Consider the following 18,441-nt stretch of genomic DNA (forward strand, 5'->3'; position numbering starts at 1 on the left):
CTTATTTGAGAACATGATAGGATACCAGATCAAGGGGAAGTATTTATAGCAGGTCATGGGGACTTCCCTGACAGATTGATAGTATGGGACACACTTAAAGCATATATTAGGGGATGCGTTAAATCAACGATTTCATACATTAAAAGGGAATCGTCTATTGGGGAGCAGAGGCTTGGCGATGAGTGCAAATTATTAGAAGCTAAATATATTAACAATTCCTCAGATAATTCCTTACATAACTGGCTTGGGAAAGGGAGGGAGTACCTGACCCATCTGCAGGAAAAAGCGCAGAGAAAACTTTTCTTTTCAAGACAAACTTACTTTGAGCTGGGTAACCAATCGAGTAAATTCTTAGCATACATAGTCCAGCAAAATCAGATATCCCCATCAATACTAGCCATTAACACAAGGGAAGGTAGTCCGCTGCTTAAATCAGATCAGATTGCAAGCAGATTTGAAGAATACTATAGAAAACTTTATAACTCCCAATCCAACCACACTATAGAGGAAATTGATGAATACCTAAATCAAATAGAATTCCCTAAACTCTCTTGTGAACATCGGACACTCCCGGATGGAGATATCACTTTGGAAGAAATAAGGGAAGCAGCCATGTCTCTATCTAATGGGAAAGCATCGGGCCCCGATGGCATTCTTATAGAATTATATAAAAGATGCATAGACCTGATAGCCCCAGTTCTGTTGCAAGCATTTTCTGAAGCACTTTCGGGACGTTCTCTTCCCCAATCCTTCTATGATGTTACTATAGTATTGATCCCCAAGCCAGATAAACCAATTGAGGAATGCAGCTCCTATCGCCCTATATCCCTATTGAATACAGATTACAAAATACTTACGAAACTCATAGCCAATAGATTAAAAACAGTAATATTAAACATTATACATGAGGATCAATCTGGCTTTATGCCGGGAAGGTCTACTTCATCTAATATTAGAAGAGCTCAAGTGTTGACACAGATTGGCCATAAGTATCAGAAACCCTGGGCTATAGCTTCTTTAGATATGGCGAAAGCCTTTGACTCCTTGGAGTGGACCTTTCTACAGCGTGTGCTCCTGAAATTTGGGTTTTCTGATACATTTTGTAGCTGGATTAAATTGATCTACTATATGCCAAGGGATAACATTCTTGTAAATGGAATACTATCGGAATACTTTAACCTGCGTAGCTGAACTAGACAGGGCTGCCCCTTATCTCCGATGCTCTTCGCTCTAGCGATAGAGCCTATTGCCCTTAAAAAATTAAGTAGGACCACCTGGTGGAAGGTATTAGTGTAAACTCTAGAATAGATAAAGTGGGGTTATACGCAGACGACCTGATCCTCTTTCTAAACAAAATAGAACAATCCCTTCAAAGAGCAATTGACCTTATTAGTAACTTTGGGGAATTATTGGTCCTTAAAATCAATTGGAGCAAATCTGTGGTTATGCCACTTATAGATAACATAACTGAACCGGGTTTTTTTTGGATTAGAGGTACTACAAAAATTCAAATATCTAGGCATTATAATTAATCAAAATCCGATTATGGATCTGAAGGATAATGTGTACCCCATAAAAGATATGAGGAGGAAAAAATTTGAAAGTTGGTCCCAACTTCTATTGTCTGTGGCGGGAATAATTAGCTTAATCAAAATGATTATCCTTCCAAAATGTCTGTATGTATTAGAACATTCTTCCATTATAATCCCCAAAGATTTTTTTCGGAACCTGCACGGCATGATGGCGACATTTATATGGGGCTCAGCAAATCCCAAACTAAGTATTGGATCTCTGCAGAGACCCAAGGATCAAGAGGGTAACGCGGTGCCTGACCTATTTCTCTATTATTTAGCTGGTCAGATACGATATTTGAAGTGTTGGATAAGCAGTGATAAACTAACTAATGCAGAAGCGCATCTTATACATTTATTAAATCAGAATACACCATGGGCTATATTAGAAGGCTCTTACAGACCACCACAGGGCTTATTATTTGCACATAGCCTAGCGATGCAGGTGTGGCGCGAGAGTAAGCATATCGTGGGGTTTACTGATCAAATGGGAGAAACCCGAATACGGGATAATCCTGAATTTCCACAGCTTAAAAACCTACAGGACGTAATCTTCTGGAAGCAACACAGAATAACAACACAATCAGATTTTAGAAAACAAAATTTTATTATCATTTGATCAAATTCGTATAAGGTTTGGAATCCCTCATAGGGATTTCTGCAGATATCTACAAATGAGGCATGCCATAACACATCAATTCCCATATCCTAGAAAGCGAATATCTAAATATCCATTAATAGGAGTACTTAAAACTCAGGAACCTACAGGCGTGGTATCTTCTCTATATATACTTTTCTACTGAATTCTAAAATCACTTCTACCCAACTTTCTGTTGAGAGTAAATGGCGGCAATTAATCCCTTCTATAACTGATGATCAGTTGAATGATGCAATGGAAGCACATACGGTGGTGTCACCAGCCGCCAATAATAAACTTATTCAGTTATATATACTACATCAATCTTACCTGACCGCAGTGAGAATTCATAGAGTTGGTAGAATGGCGTCTGATGAGTGCCACAGATGTGGGGAATCAGGAGCAGATTTCTGGCATCTTATTTGGAATTGTGGAATAATACGCAAATATTGGGGTGAAGTGATAACTACCCTAGAACAGATAATTGGGATACCAATTGAATGCAGTCCAGAGTTATGTGTCTTAGGTGTTGTGGACGAGGAAATGTGGACACACTATGATGGGATATTCCTTCGGGAGGCTATATTTATGGCTAGGACAGCGATACCACTAAGATGGATGGGAGGAAAGTCTCCTACTATCAACCAATGGAAAAAACTACTGAATGATACAATACCGTATGAAAATATAGTATATAGGAATAGGGGATGTCCCCAGAAATTCTAAAGGATATGGGAAAGATGGTGTAACTTTCCCGTAACACACTTAAGGTGCTATGACTTCGTGAATCTCACGTTATGAGTCCTGATATATGCCCTTTTGAGTGCATGGGAAATGATATATGATATATATGGGCTGTAAGAGTGGACCTCTATTGAAACTGTAATTGCTATATGTACTGAATTCTGATAAGGAATGGGCCGGTTTAGTAAAGCGTGCAGTGCTCCACAATGAAGCTTATGTTTCAAACTGTTTGTTGTTTTTTTTCTTTTTCTTTCTTCTAACTGTTTACTCTGATTATTTAGAACGTGATGGAAATTGTATTAAACTGAGAAGGGTTAATGTTTAGATTATCCTGACCTTATATTATGACAGTATCTGTTTGTAACCATTATCCTGTGGAATTTTCCGATAAAAAGAGTTTAAAAAATAACCTGTCTTGGTATTGCAGACCCCCCAGTCCTCTAATAACCTTGGTCGCTTTTCTCTGCACCCGCTCTAGTTCAGCTATGTCTTTCTTATACACCAGAGACCAGAACTGTACACAGTATTCTAAGTGTGGTCGCATTAGTGACTCGCATAGAGGTAAAATTATGTTCGCCTCATGAGCATCTATGCCTCTTTTAATGCATCCCATTATTTTATTTGCCTTTGCTGCAGCTGTCTGACACTGGCCACCAAACGTGAGCTTGTCGTCCACCAATACACCCAGGTCTTTTTCAGTGACAGTTTTGCCCAGTGTTTTACAATTAAGCATATAATTATACATTTTATTTCCTCTGCCCAAGTGCATTTTCTTACATTTATCCCCATTAAAGCTCATTTGCCATTTATCAGCCCAAGCTTCTAGTTTACATAGATCTTCCTGTAATATAAAATTGTCCTCCTCTGTATTGATTACCCTGCAGTGTTTAGTGTCATCTGCAAACATTGAAATACTACTCTGTATGCCCTCTACAAGGTCATTAATAAATATGTTAAAAAGAATCGGGACCAATACTGACCCCTGTTGTACCCCAGTGTTAACTGTGACCCAGTCTGAGTGTGTTCCATTAATAACCACCCTTTGTTTCCTATCACTGAGCCAGTTCTTAACCCACTTACATATATTTTCTCCTATCCCCATTGTTCTCATTTTATGTATCAACCTTTTGTGTGGAACCGTATCAAAAGCTTTTGAAAAGTCCATATACACAACATCCACTGCATTTCCTTGGTCCAGTCCGGAACTTACCTCCTCATAAAAACTGATTAGATTAGTTTGACAGGAACGGTCCCTCGTAAAGCCATGTTGATATTGGGTCATGAGGTTATTCTTCTTCAGATACTCTAGTATAGCATCTCTTAGGAAACCCTCCAGGATTTTACCCACAGTAGAGGTTAAGCTTACTGACCTATAATTTCCAAGTTCGGTTTTTGTCCCCTTTTTGAATATTGGCACCACATTTGCTATACACCAGTCCTGTGGTACAGACCCTGTTATTATGGAATCTTTAAAGATTAAAAATAATGGTCTATCTATGACTTTACTTAATTCCTTCAGTACTCGCGGGTGTATCCCATCCGGGCCCGGGGATTTGTCAACTTTAGTGATTTTTAGACGCCGCCATACTTCCTGCTGGGTTAAGCAAGTGACATTTAATGAAGAATTTTTGTTATCACTAATCATGTTTTCTGTCATGTGATTTTCTTGTGTAAATACTGTTGAAAAAAAATCGTTTAGCATATTGGCTTTTTCCTCATGCAACATTTCACCCATAGTATTTTTAAGTCGGCCAACACTATCATGTTTTAGTTTCTTACTATTTATGTAGTTAAAGAATATTTTGGGATTATTTTTACTTTTTCTCGCAATGAGTCTCTTTGTCTCAATCTTTGCTGCCTTGATTTGATTTTTACAGAATTTATTTTATTTTCTGTATTTATTTAATGCCTCATCACTACCTACTTGCTTTAGTTCTCTAAATGCTTTCTTTTGTCACTTATTGTGCCCCTTACAGCTCTATTTAGCCATAGTGGTTTCCTCCTATTTCTTGCATGTTTATTCCCATAGGGTATATATTGTGCACAGGTCCTATTCAGGATGCTAATAAATGTCTCCTATTTGCTTTGTGTAGTTTTATGTCTCAGGATATCGTCCCAGTTTATTGCACTAAGAACCTCTCTCAACCTTTGGAAATTTGCCTTCCTGAAGTTTACTGTCCTTGTAACCCTTCTACTACACATTTTATTAAAGGATACATGAAAACTTATTATTTTGTTAACACTATTACCCAAGTGACCCCCAGCTCGTATATTTAATATGCGGTATGGCCTGTTGGTTAATATTGGGTCTAGCAGTGCCCCCCTTGTTGAGTCCTGAACCAGTTATGAAAGGTAATTGTCTCTCATAGTTGTCAGAAACCTATTACCTTTGCTTGAACTACAGGTTTGTGTTTCCCAATGTATTTCCGGGTAGTTAAAGTCCCCCATAATAATGACTTCTCCTTGAGTCGCTGCTTCATCTATTTGCTTTATGAGGATATTCTCTGCTGCTTCCATTATTTTTGGAGACTTATAACAAACCCCTATCAGTAATTTACTATTTTTCCCCCTCCCCTTATCTCCACCCACAGGGACTCTACATTTTCATTAGATTCATATATATTCTCACGCAAGATGGGTTTTAAGGATGATTTTACATATAAACACACCTCCCTCCCCCCTCGCTTGTTTGTACGGCCATTTCTGAACAGACTATAATCCTGTAAATTAACTGCCCAGTCATGGCTCTCATCCAGCCATGTCTCAGATATCCCCACCATGTCTTAATTATTTTCCAACAAAATTAATTCTAATTACTCCATTTTGTTGGTGAGGCTTCTTGCATTAGTGTACATGCATTTTATGTATCTCTCTGTACCTCTATTCCTTCTTACTATATTGACTTTTCTAACCCCACCTCCAGTTTCTTTATTTCTGCCCAGGTCACTATCTGCACTATCTTCCCCACCTGTAAAATGAATACCCCCCACCCCCCCAATCCCTAGTTTAAACACTCCTCCAACCTTCTAGCCATTTTCTCCCCCAGCACAGCTACACTCTCCCCATTAAGGTGCAGCCTATCCCTAACGTGGAACCTGTAACCAACTGAGAAGTTGGCCCAATTCTCTAGGAACCCAAACCCCTCCTTCCTACACCAACTCCTGAGTCACTTATTTATCTCCCTCATTTCCCATAGCCTCTCTGGCGTGGCACATGGTACACAAAGTATTTCAGAGAATACCACCTTGGAGGTCCTTACTTGAAGCTTGCAGCCTAAATCCCTGAAATCATCTTTAAGGCCCTTCCACCTACCTCTAACTTTGTCATTTGTGCCAATGTGCACCATAACCGCTGGGTCCTCACCAGCCCCTCCCAGCAATCTGTCAACCTGATCAGCGATGTGCCGGACTCGAGCGCTAGGTAGTCAGCACACTGTTCGACGATCCTTGTCTTTGTGACAGATTGCCCTATCTTTTCCCCTAATAATTGAGTCCCCCACTACCAGCACCTGCCTGGCCTGCCTTGCTCTCCTATTTCCCCCCTTACTGGAGCTGACACTCCTCCGACTTTCAGAGGACATGCCTTGCTGCTGCAGTGCTACCCCTGTACTGACACTCCCCTCAACTTTGCAAACGTATTGGAGTGTGCCAGATCAGGACTAGCCTCCCTTGCATTCTTCCCTCTACCCCCACTTCTAACTGTCACCCAGCTAGCTGCCTCACTGTCCTGCAGCTACCTACTACCACCCTCCCCCACATCTACCCCAGTGAGCAGCTGCTCAGTGAGCAGCAGATGCCTTTCCATATTGTCAATGGATCTCAGTGTTGCCTGCTGCTCATTTAGACCTCGTACCTGGGCTTCCAAACGCACAACGTGCACACATCTCGCACAGCAGTATGCACCCACGACCGGCTGTTCAAGGATTGCATACTTGTGGCAAGATGTACACTGGATAGCATTGTCAATAATGGAGCTCATTTCCTAATGGGGATTGCACTAGACAGAAATGTTAAGTAAAAAGAAATGTAAAGAATTAATAAAATACAGACAGCAATTCAGTCCAAATTCCTCCCTTCCAAACTCCGTGAATCCAAAGTCACTGAATCAGAAGTCACACACTTACTTCCGTTCGGACTTGCGCTCCAGTCACACTCAGCTCGTTCACACTTGCTAAGGAAGAAGATTTAAAGAGTTTTTTTCCCCCTTTAGCAGCAATCCAACCTACAGCTCAATGCACTTCCAAAGGACTGGATGCCCCAACCAGCTGCCCCTTATAAACCAATAATTATAACTCCCTCACCCTTAATGAACCCCTTGTGAGTATAGCTACACCTCAGGATTTAAGTGCAATGTAGTTAACCCTTAAACACGCAGGTAGTAAAATAAGAAACTGTAGAACTGTAGAGAGCAAATAGGTTTTAAAAAGCCCAATAAAATTAAACAGGTAGAAAAGCACTCAGCAGTTCACAATTCAGCAACTCACAGCAATTCACACTGATATTTTCTGCAGGATTCCCAAATACCTTTTCACTGAATCACAAGTCACACACTTTCTTCCATTTGCACTTACGCTCTGGTCACACTCAGCTCGTTCACAGTCGCTTAGTAAGAAGATTTAAAAAGTTGTTTTTTTTTCCTCTTTTGTAGCAATCCAACCTTCAGCTCAATGCACTTCCAATATATTTCTCCATACTGAATAATGGACCCCATGTAATGCTCCATACAGGATTCTGGCCTCCATATAATGCTCCATGCAGGATGGGCCCCATATTTTTATTTATTTATTTTACTCACTTATATAGTGCCATTAATTCCACAGCGCTTTACATACATTATCGTCACTGTCCACATTGGGGCTCACAATCTATATTCCCTATCAGTATGTTTTTGGAGTGTGGGAAGAAATCAATGCAAACACGGGGAGAACATACAAACTCCTTGCAGATGTTGTCCTTGGTGGGATTTGAACACAGGACCCCAGTGCTGCAAAGCAACAGTGCTAATGCTCCATGCAGGCTTGTCCCCATATAATGTTCCATCCAGAATACTGGCCCCAATATAATGCTCCATCCAGAATACTGGCCCCAATATAATGCTCCATCCAGAATACTGGCCCCAATATAATGCTCCATGCAGAATACTGGCCCCAATATAATGCTCCATCCAGAATGCTGGCCCCATATAATGCTCCATTCAGAATACTGGCCCCATATCATGCTCCATACAGGATTCTGGCCCCATATAACGCTCCATACAGAATACTGGCCTCCATATAGTGCTCCATGCAGGCTGGGCCCCAAATAATGCTCCATGCAGGCTGAGCCCCATATAATGCTCCATGCAGGCTGGGCCCCATATAATGCTCCATGCAGGCTGGGCCCCATATAATGCTCCATGCAGCCTGGGTCCCATAGGATGCTCCATGCAGGCTGGGTGGCATACAATGCCCCACATAATGCCCCACGCAGTCAGGGCCCCATATAATGCTCCACGCAGGCTGGGTTCCATATAATGCCCCTCTCAGGCTTGGCCCCATATAATGCTCCATTCAGAATACTGGCCCCATATCATGCTCCATACAGGATTCTTGCCCCATATAACGCTCCATACAGAATACTGGCCCCCATATAGTGCTCCATGCAGGCTTGGCCCCAAATAATGCTCCATGCAGGCTGAGCCCCATATAATGCTCCATGCAGACTGGGCTCCATATAATGCTCCATGCAGGCTGGGCCCCATATAATGCTCCATGCAACCTGGGTCCCATAGGATGCTCCATGCAGGCTGGGTGCCATACAATGCCTCACATAATGCCCCACGCAGTCAGGGCCCCATATAATGCTCCACGCAGGCTGGGTTCCATATAATGCCCCACTCAGGCTGGGCCCCATATAATGCATGCTACCACAAACCACAGGAGTTTTGTTGGCAAAGATAAAAAGACAAGTATTTTATTAAACATATACAGACATAGGACATACAAAAAGGAACAACCCGGCATAAGAAGTGGGGCTGCATAAATACATATAAGTAAGTGAACCAATCCTAAATAGTAAACCTAACAATGGATAAAAACAAGTGCCACAATATTAAACCCTTCGTGGGATAGTTGTCTGAGTGCTATATAGAAAAAGTCTAAAGTTTAAAGAACATTTTGTATATCTAGTGTAACAAATCGCATAAGCACTTAGACTCCCAAAATAAAGATTCAAATCATGATATTGCACGCTTACCCATTATTAAATAGCAGCCACACCAGAAAAAAATCCCCAACGCACGTTTCGCTTTGTATATTTAATCGCTTCCTCGGGGGGAATGCAAAAAAGGACCTTCCATGCCGATTTAAGTATGTTCAGGACCTGCGATCACATGGTCACAGTGGACCAATCACATAATGGTATGTCGGCGCATGCGCACTGAGCCGCGTGCGTCAGCCGCACCGCCCACGGCCATCAAGGCAGACTGCACGTGTCCGGAAGAGCAGGGTGAGTAACCATAGCTCCCAGACAACAAACAGGCTCCATAAAGATGCCGGGGGCGGAGCGGGGACAACAGACAGCGCAGCACACACGCGCACACCATTCAACACAGATTAATGGCAACAGCTAATACACATAAAGAGAAGGCACCAAATGACAATTGTAAATCCAGTCAAAGTGGTATGAATTCATAAATTGAAGGATCATGCCAATTCATGATGCAGGATAATAAATCAAGCTATGGAAGAGAAAAAGAAAAATAAATATACACAGGACAAGAAACATAATAAAACATTAAAAATGTGAAAACATAAAATAATAAAAATAAATGTACCAAAGGGTTACTGTTGTTCACAAAAACGGGGCGAAGCTTAACGTTTCATTAAGGCCATTGGGAAACATAGTTCCCAGTTCTATTATCCATTTGGCCTCTCTCTGAGCTAGAAGTTTTTTTATATTACCTCCTCGGATGCCACCATGGATGGCCTCAATTCCCCGTACCATGAAGGTTTTGGGGTTACTACCATGATGTTGCCTAAAATGGCGTGGGATAGTTTTTAAAGAAGGGATGTCTGTCACCGTCCTTGCTGCACCAATGTCTCTCACATGCTCCCTGATCCTAACCCGCATTTCTCTAGATGTGAGTCCAATGTATATTTTTCCACATCCGCAGGTTGCATGGTATATAACATTAGAGGTCCCACATGAGATGTATTCATTAATTTTATAGTTGCGGTTTCCCGAGGAATTGGAGAACTCAGTACTGCGAGAGACATTGGTGCACGCCAGACAGTGACCACATGGCACACATCCCTTTCTTGGTCCCCTTGACCCAAAAAAATTAGGTTTAGGCGCAACATAATGACTTTTAACCAGAATATCTTTAATATTTCTGCATCTCCAGGAAGTCATAAGAGGAGATGCTGAAATATACGGAGCCAATGAAGGTTCAGTCAATAAGATCGACCAATGTCGTTGCATAATTGTTCTCATAAGTTACCAGTCTTGATTATATGTGGAGATAAATCTAGGTGGTCCAAAATTTTCCTTTGATTTAATAATGGGGCGTAACAGTTTATTACGTGGGGTAGCCCTCGCTCTCCTATACCCTTGTTTAACACACCGTTTGCTGTAGCCTCTCTCCGCAAATCGTTGGGAAAGGTCCCTAGCCTGTTCCTCAAATTTAACCTCAGAAGAGCAAATCCGCTTCATCCTGAGAAATTGACCAACTGGGACAGCCCTAACTGTAGAAACATTATGTGCTGAATCAGCATGTAATAATGCATTCACTGATGTGGATTTACGATAGATATCAGTCTGGATATATCCTTGTTCGTCTACCTCAAGGGAAATATCCAAAAAATAAATTTTTTTAGCACTATATTGGAAGGTCAGTTTGATATTAAAGGGGTTGTCATTAAGTTGGTCCATGAATTGCTCCAGCTCAAAGGCGGTGCCTTGCCAAATAATAAGAAGATCATCAATATATCTTAGCCAGCACTGCACATGGTTGGCGGCCCGCGCCCCCGCATCACCAAACAAACACCTCTCCCAGAAACCAAGGAAAAGGTTTGCGTACGCAGGCGCACAGGCCGCCCCCATGGCAGTGCCGCGTCTCTGCAAATAAAAAGTGTCTTTAAAAACAAAAAAATTGTGTGTTAACACAAACCGGAGCAATTCAAGGACCAAATCACCCAATTGGCTGTCCCAGTTTGAACTCCCCAGGAAGAAGCGGACTGCTCTAATGCCATCTTCATGATCAATGCAGGTATAAAGGAATTCAATATCCGCAGTAACCAACAACATATCTGATTCCACAAAGATCCCGTCCACCCTTCCCAGCACGTCCGTCGTGTCCCTAACAAATGACGGCAAGGTTTCCACCATAGGTTTCAAATAGTAATCTATAAACTTACATATTGGTTCACATAACCCATCTATTCCTGACACGATCGGACGGCCAGGAGGGTCAACGGGATCCTTGTGGATTTTTGGAAGAAGGTAAAAGGTTGGAATTTTTGGGTATTTAACCATTAGTCCCTCAAAAATCTGTTTTGTGATAATTCCTTGATCAAAGGCTACGCAGAGTATGGAGTGCAGCTGAGCCGAAAAAGAAGCGAGGGGTGAGAAAGCTAGTTTTTCATAAATGTTTCTATCTCTCAGTTGTCTGAGAGCCTCTCTCTCATATTTGTTTATAGGCCAGATAACGATATTTCCCCCCTTGTCCGCAGCCTTGAAGACTACATCATCAAGTGCCTGCAGCTCCTTCAAGGCTTGTCTTTGTCTATAGCTGAGATTACCACGTCTTGGTTGTGTAGAGATTTTCTTGAAATCATCCAAAACTAATTTAGTGAAGATTCCAACAGCTGGACATAAGGACAAGGGGGGAAACCTCGTTGATCTGGGTATAACATCCTGAGGGAACATACCTTGTTTCTCAATACTCTGCTCTTGTAATAATTCCTCCAAAATGGAGAGGGCCTCCCGCTCAGCTGTACTATCCAGGCCAAAATCCAATGTACCACGATTATGTAGTTTTTTCATAATCAATTAAAGGGAGAAGATATAAAGATCTTTCATAGCTGTAAACAGATGAAATGGGTTAGTTGGTGCAAAGGACAGACCTCTACTCAGTACTTCGCATTGTGCTGGACTGAGATTATGTGATGATAGATTAATTACCTGTAGGCTTGTCTTAAGGCCCCGTCACACTAAGCGATGCAGCAGCGATCCCGACAACGATACGACCTGTCAGGGATCGTTGCTGCATCGCTAATACATCGCTGGTGAGCTGTCAAACAGGCAGGCTCACCAGCGATGAGGGGAGCAGCGATATCGTGGAAAGAATCGTTCCACGATGTCCTGCTCCCGTTCCCAGCCTGCTGCTTAAGCAGGAGCAGGCTGGTAACTATGGTAAATATCGGGTTACTAAGTGCGCGTGTGCCCCTAGTAACCCGCTGTTTACCATGGATACCACTCTGCTACCGTGCGCTGGAGCCTCCGCTCACCGTAGCAGAGTGGTATCTATGGTAAACAGCGGGTTACTAAGTGCCCGTGTGCCCCTAGTAACCCGCTGTTTACCATGGATACCACTCTGCTACCGTGCGCTGGAGCCTCCGCTCACCGTAGCAGAGTGGTATCTATGGTAAACAGCGGGTTACTAAGTGCGCGCGTGCCCCTAGTAACCCGATATTTACCATGGATACCAGCCAGATCGTTGGTCCCGCTGGTCACACACAGCGATGTGTGCTGGCCAGCGGGAGGCCAACGACCAAAAAATGGTCCAGGACACTTTGCAACGATCAGCGACCTCACAGCAGGGGCCTGATCGTTGCAAAGTGTCACACATAGCGACATCGCTGGTGAGGTCGCTGGTGAGTCACCAAAACCGTGACACAGCAGCGATCTCGCTAGCGATATCGCTTAGTGTGACGGGACCTTTAGTTTTTTTTATCCTGTTGATTGTTTGTCAAATTCTTACGTTTAGCAGCCAATCTAGTTTTGTTGTATATAAAAATAGGGGTTTGGCCATCATTTCCCTCCATACTTGTCTTTGTTTGACTTTCATCCACAGATGTAACGGATACACTTGATCCCGATCTAGAACGAGATCCAGGTCTAGTGTAATGCGTAGTACGTGATCGACTAGTATTCATCTTCCACTTATAAACCCGACTGGTCGCTTTATCATTTGAGTCTCTTTGGAACTTCTTAGTTTTAGTAGATACAATTTCTTTCTCCCATAATTGGAGATCATGATCTAACTCTTCACTGAGTTTTTTCAATGCGTCAGCTGATAATTCCTTTTTTAAGATCTCCTGTAATTCCTCTATTTCGTTTTCAAGACTATTCAATGTGGTTTGATTAAAGTTACATAGTAGTTCCATAAAACCTTTTGCACATGAGTCTGCTAAGTCCTCCCATTTGGACTTGAAAACATCATCTTCCAGAGGGAAGGACGGGAACACCTGCACTCTCAATCCACGGGGAATTAATCCTCTTTGAATGTACTTCTCGAGGAAGGCACGATTCCACCATGTTTTAATCCTTTTATTTAAAAGGCTCTTAAGTCTCACCACCGTTTGTTGTAAACCCTTGTCACTGGTATCAATCATAAAGCCAGAGTCATCCTTAAACACTTCATTCAATTTAAGGAGCCACGCCTGATCACGGGCCCTAAAGTCCATATTACCCTTTGAATCTGCTGTGAAGGACACAGAAAAATAGACAATTAACCATACATTCATCAGGTGCATAGTAATGAACCACTCTACCCAAGTTTGGGTCCCAAAATATGAGAAATACTGGCCCCATATCATGCTCCATACAGGATTCTTGCCCCATATAACGCTCCATACAGAATACTGGCCCCCATATAGTGCTCCATGCAGGCTGGGCCCCAAATAATGCTCCATGCAGGCTGAGCCCCATATAATGCTCCATGCAGGCTGGGCTCCATATAATGCTCCATGCAGGCTGGGCCCCATACAATGCTCCATGCAACCTGGGTCCGATAGGATGCTCCATGCAGGCTGGGTGCCATACAATGCCTCACATAATGCCCCACGCAGTCAGGGCCCCATATAATGCTCCACGCAGGCTGGGTTCCATATAATGCCCCACTCAGGCTGGGCCCCATATAATGCTTCATCCTGTATGGGCTCCATATAATGTCCCATGTTGTATGGCCCCCATATAATGCCCCATCCTGTATGGGTTCCATATAATGCCCCACCTTGTATGGGCCCCATATAATGCTCCATGCCTCCATACATAAAATAATCAAATACTCACCTCTCCTGCTGCTGCTACTCTGCTCTGCTCCGGACTCCTCAGCGTCGCCTTCTTCCTCCTCTCTGCGCTGTGACTGCGCGCCGGAGTACCCGACGGTGAGTGGGCCCCCCGTCTGCTCAGGGGGGCCCCGGCGCTTGCCTGGGTGCTGATGCCGGGCCTGGTTATAAGGTATAGCAGTACAAGATCACTGCTATTCCTTATGACCTGTCAGTGCTGCAAAATGTACTGTGCATGATCAAGCTATCTTGCTAGTGCCTGGTGACCCGAATGTCGACATGACAACACTGGCACTGAGTGCTGGCTGTCATTTGTCAGAATCAGCTGACACCTGGCAGCGATCACGCCCGCATAGCCTCTGTGCCCACGCGATTGCCAAGATGTAATAATGCGTATCTGGTCCATAAAGCCCAGAGCACACGGACGTATTATTACGTATAATGTCAGAAAGGGGTAAAAATAATTTATGTCTTTTGTATTATCAACCAAACCTGCTTCTTTGGTGCGATTTTTTTTTTTTTTTAAAGGTAGATTTTCTTCTTTTACCTTATATAAAGGTTCTCTGAATTAATGTTTAAGACATCTTTAAGCTTGTTTCAAATTCAGGAGATCATTTTGAACCCCTATAGTTAAGGATTTTTTGTGTAACCTTTCTAGAGTGCTTATTTGATAGAGCAAGGAGGAAACTTCTTTTTCTCTAACCTTTTTTAGGTGGGAACTTAGCGCGAGCAATTCACCTCGAATAACAGCTTTATGTGCTTCCCAAACCACTGGGGGAGGGGTGCCAGATCCTGAGTTTTCAAGGAAGTAGAAATCTAAAACCTTGGATATTTTGGTAATAATTTCCTCATTACCCAGCATAGATTTGTTTAACCTCCATGTAAAGTGAAGCTATGGCCAATTCCAAGAATACAGGTTCATGATGAGATAGCGTTATAAAACCAATTGAGGTAGATTTAATCAGGGACAAACACAAGCTTTGAAGAAAGATGTAGTCGAGGCTATGATATGTGGAGTGTGGATTAGAGAAAAAAGTTAATCTTTCATAGAGGTTGAGGAGGCTCCAGATGTCAATAAGTTGTAAGGAATTTAAAGATAAATGGATTCTTTTGAGGGCTCTTTATGATAAAGTGGAGAGAGCAGTGGAAATGTCAAAGAGTGGATTTAAAGTGGTGTTAAGATCTATACCTAGTATGAGAATGCCCTCTTTGAAGGAATTCAGGGTCTCTAATGTTCTGATGAGCCATGCTGATTGGCCCTTGTTTGGTACTTCAAGGTTACAGAGTGTGACAGTGGTATTAGTAACATATCCCTTAACAAAAACTTATCTGCCTTCTGCATCAATTAAGTGATGTTTTGACGTGAAGGGCAAAATTTTGGGTATTGCAATGCTAACTCCCTTAGCTGTAGCTGAGCTACACCTATGGAACCATAGACGAAACTTACCGTATTTTTCGGACTATAAGACGCACCAGACCATAAAATGCACCTAGGTTTTAGAGGAGGAAAAGAGAAAAAAAATATAAGCAAAAAATGTGGTCATGATGCCCTGTTAAGGGGGAGGGGGTCTGCTGCTGACACTGTTATAGGTGTAATGTCCCCTAATTCTGTTAATATCCCCATCCTGGTATATATGGCCTTCTCTTTCCTGTTATACGTGGCCCTCATCCCCATCCTGATATGTATGGCACCCCAATCCCCCATCCTGGTATGCAAGGCTCCCTCATCCCTCTTCCTGGTATGTACAGTATGGCACCCTTCATCCTGTTATGTATGGCCCCCCTCACACCCATCCTGGATTGTATGGCACCTTCATCCTCTTCCTGATCTGTATGGCACTCTTCATCCCTATATGTATGGCCCCCCTCATCCTGGTATGTATAGCCCCCCTCGTCCTGGTTTGTATGGCTCCCTACATCCATGTATGTATGGCCCCCTTCATCCTTGTATGTATGGCCCCCCTCATGCCTCATCCCTGTATGTATGGCCCCTCTCATGCCTCATCCCTGTATGTATGGCTCCCCTCATCCCGCTATGTATGGCCCCCCTCATCCTTGTATGCATGGCCCCCTCATCCTGGTAGCCGCACAGCAGCTAAAGTGTGCGCGCTATTAGGGAGAATGAATGGTCACTGCTCCCCATACACGCAGTCCCAGCATGGTGAGCAGTGACTATTCCATTACAGAGCGTGACACAGCGCTGGAGGAGAGAGGAAGTGAGTATGAGTGTTTATTTTTTTTTTCTGTGCAGCGTGACGGGTATTAGGGGGTACCAAGCATACCTGAATGAGGTGGGCTTAAATACAGGGATGAAAGAGGCCATACATACCGGGATGAGGGGGGGCCATACATACAGGGTGCCATACTTACCAGGAGCCGGGCTGCAGGCACAGTGTGCCAGTTATTAAGGAAAATTAATATTCACTACTCCCCACGCCCATGGACGTGGGGAGCAGTGAATATTCATTTTCTTTAGTAGCGGGCACAGTGTAGGCTGCAGCAGGTGGCTGCTGCCTCCTATGCACCGCTATTCCGCCACTGTCGCTTCCCCCACCACCCACAGCCACAGTATTTATGTATATCGGACTATAAGACATACCCCCACTTTGCTCCAATATTTTGGAGGAAAAAATTGCGTCTTATAGTCTGAAAAATACAGTAGATCCAGAAATATTTGGAGTGCGGCCTGATTTGCAGGCTATTGAAGCATACTATGGAACCTTGATTTCCAAATGAAAACCTTCTGAACTGTGTCAATGACTGCCTTCTGGACATCTGTCAAGTCAACAGTCTTTCCCATGATTGTGGAGCCTACTGAAAAAGATTAATGGATCTTTTTAAACGCTTAGGAAGCCTTTGCAGGTGTTTTTTTGTTAATTATTTTAATTTGCTGAGATAATTAGTTTTGTGTTTTCATTGTCTGTAAGCCATAATCATCAACATTAGCAGAAATAAACACTTGAAGTAGATCACTCTGTTTTTAATGACCCTATATAATATATCAGTTTCACTTTTTGTATTGAAGAACTGAAATGATTTAACTTTTTGATGATATTCTAATTTAGTGAGATGCACTTGTACTTGTAACTTGAAGACATACTTGTAACTTGAAGGTGAGCATGTGGGTAAACATTTTGTAGTACAGAGTCAAAGAAAAATATTTATGGTGTGATGTGTTCACTACGGACCCTCTCTTTATCATAATTATATTCTCACCACATTTTACTATCACTTTCATTTTACTATTACTTAAACAAAAGCCAAGTTTTATGTCCTGCTACAGATAGATTATTGCAATGGTCTTCGGCCTTCCTGCAATTTATTGTAATTTCATCCCTCCAAGGAACATTTCTTCTGCAGGTTTATTCAAACACGACATAAACCAGTGCAGAGATCAACATAAACGTGGCCTTTCTGGCAATATGAGAAAACAAAACATAACTTATAGCACAGTCCATATACCTGTTGGGATCTGTCCCCTCAGGGTACAATCAACAGTCCTGCACAGTTGCACATAACCACTTCCCTGGAGGTCTCTGGCCTCTACACACACAGAGAGAGAAAAAAACCATCAGTGGCTGGGCATTAAATTTCCTGAACCAAACCCTTGGGGTGGAGATGTGGTGAGCAGACGCTGCTGCATGTAACAGAGCAGGGCTTGAACAGCACAGATGCCGGGGAAGCGGCCCTGTACAGATGCCGGGGAAGCGGCCTGGGCCCCGATAACGAGTGGGCCCCACTGATGGCCCAGGGCCATGTGACATGCCTGAGGCCCTGCACTGCCACATGACTGAGGAGCTGGACGGGACACAGGCCAGGGGGCAGGTGAGCGAGCTTCCCCAATCCCCATATAAAAAATATTTCTAATGTGTGTGCGCATGTATGATGTGAATGTCTGTGTATGTCAGTGTGTATGACTGTGTATATATATATTGATATCTGTTTTATATGTGTCTTTAAGAATGTGCTCAAATATGTATGTGTATGTATCTAAGCATGTCTGTATATTGTGTGTGTATATCTGTGTACCATGTTCATGTGTGTATGTGTGTGCATACCTGTGTGCCGTGTGCATGCGCATGTCTGTGTACTGTGTGTGCATGTCTGCGTATTGTGTGCATGTCTGCGTATTGTGTGCATGTCTGCGTATTGTGTGCATGTCTGCGTATTGTGTGCATGTCTGCGTATTGCGTGCATGTCTGCGTATTGTGTGTGTGCGT

Source organism: Phyllobates terribilis, unplaced genomic scaffold, assembly GCF_046119375.1.
Source record: "Phyllobates terribilis strain yellow unplaced genomic scaffold, ASM4611937v1 Scaffold_454__1_contigs__length_1458546, whole genome shotgun sequence".
Classification (NCBI taxonomy): Eukaryota; Metazoa; Chordata; class Amphibia; order Anura; family Dendrobatidae; genus Phyllobates; species Phyllobates terribilis.